Here is a 1,693-nt window from a genome sequence, read left to right as displayed (position 1 = left end):
AGCTTAATGTAAGTCTTCCTACATACTTCGTTTCTTTTATTTGTTTTGGCTATGCAATATCACTCGTAAAAGTGAATTTTAGAAAATAAATATAAATATAAATTTTAGAAAAATTTGTCATTTTTTAATTTTTAGAGGTTAGGTGAGTTTATGACTGAGAAGGTGTTGAATTCATTGATCAATTTGGGAAGAAACTGACCTAAAAATACCTTAACAGCATTTTGTCTTTGATTCCAAGAGCATGGTAAATCTTTTCATTCATTCATTCATTCACTCACTCAATTCTAAATTTAGTTCTGTGCTCAATATGGAACTTGAATGCACAACGCCAAGATCAAGAATCACATGCTCTTCTGACTGAGCCAGACCGGCTCCTTTCATTTAAATCTTTATCTTCCTATAATTATGCCCCTTTCAAAAATTCTTTTACTTCCCATTTGTTTTCTAATATGTATTTGATATATGTTTACTGATGCTTAAATCTAGTTTAATTCACTTGTTAGTCTAATAGTAGATTTGTACCATCTACAAATTTCTATGCAGACAATGGTACCATCTGTATATATAAGAACAGTTATGCTTTTTCCTTTACATTTGTTTCTAATTCTAACATCTGGATAGTATCTAGGTTACCTTCTATTAATTGTTTTTCTCTAGGCTACACATCAGATATTTCTATTTCTTTACAGATCTAGGAGTTTCTCATGTACATAGAACATTTTGAATGATAGAGATTTTCTGCTATACATTAGTTACCTCTGAAGAATGCTGGGTTTTGTTGTTGTTGTTGCTCTTTGCTTTTGGTTTTATTTTATTAGGTAACTAAACTGGTTTGGCCTCAGACTCAAAACTTACTGCTATGGAAAGCAGCTGAAGTCTTTGCTAATTATCTTTAGACTTGTAGATGTTCCTTCTTACCACTACTGGACTTTATCCATACATGTTTACTCAGATAGTGGCCAACAATTTGGGCAGAGAGGATACATAAATTGTGAGCCCTGCCCCCAACATGACCCTTTCCTCTCCCTGATTTTTTTCCTCACTTTCCAGCTTTTCCACAAAGCCAAAACAGTCTGCTAATTTTTGCAGTCAATAGGGATAAGTTTTAATGAGCTTTCTGCTCAAATTTCACCCACCTTGCATAAGTTAAACTAGGTGGTACCCTCAGGGAGATGAGAACCCACACAGACAACAGTAAATTTTATCCAACATAGTTTCCTTTCTCAAAGGGTATAATGCCATGCTTGCTTTGGCAGGATATATAAAAAATTGGAATAATACAGAAAAGATTAGCATGGTCCCTGTACAAATACAACACATAAATTTGTAAAGGGTTCCATCTTTTTAATAGATATGCAGAAAAATAAAGAGGAATCCAAGTATATCACTAAAGAAAGCCAACAAATTGTGACAGAAGAGAGTAAGAGAATAAGGAACAAAGGAAAACTACCAAAACAACCATAAAACAAGTAACAAAGTGGCAATAAATACATACATATCGATAATTACTTTGAAGGCAAATGGAATAAATGCTCTAATCAAAAGACATAGGGTGAAGAAATAGGTTAAAAAAAAAAAAAAAAAGACCCATCTGTACACTGCCTACAAGAGAGGCATTTCAGACCTAAAGACATATGCAGATTGAAAGTGAAGGGATGGAGAAGAATTTATCATGCAAATGGATGCAAAAAGC

General features: G+C 33.3%; 1 non-coding gene across 1 annotated transcript; it reads left to right on the top strand.

The window, feature by feature from the left end:
* Positions 1-1,243: 1,243 nt before the first annotated feature.
* On the top strand, positions 1,244-1,346 carry LOC132028972 (U6 spliceosomal RNA). The gene has a single exon (XR_009407622.1). It is a non-coding gene; the product is annotated as a U6 spliceosomal RNA (small nuclear RNA).
* The last annotated feature ends 347 nt before the right edge of the window (positions 1,347-1,693 follow it).

Source organism: Mustela nigripes, chromosome 12 (genome assembly GCF_022355385.1).
Source record: "Mustela nigripes isolate SB6536 chromosome 12, MUSNIG.SB6536, whole genome shotgun sequence".
Taxonomy (NCBI): Eukaryota; Metazoa; Chordata; class Mammalia; order Carnivora; family Mustelidae; genus Mustela; species Mustela nigripes.
This window is presented reverse-complemented; position numbering and strand designations above follow the sequence as displayed.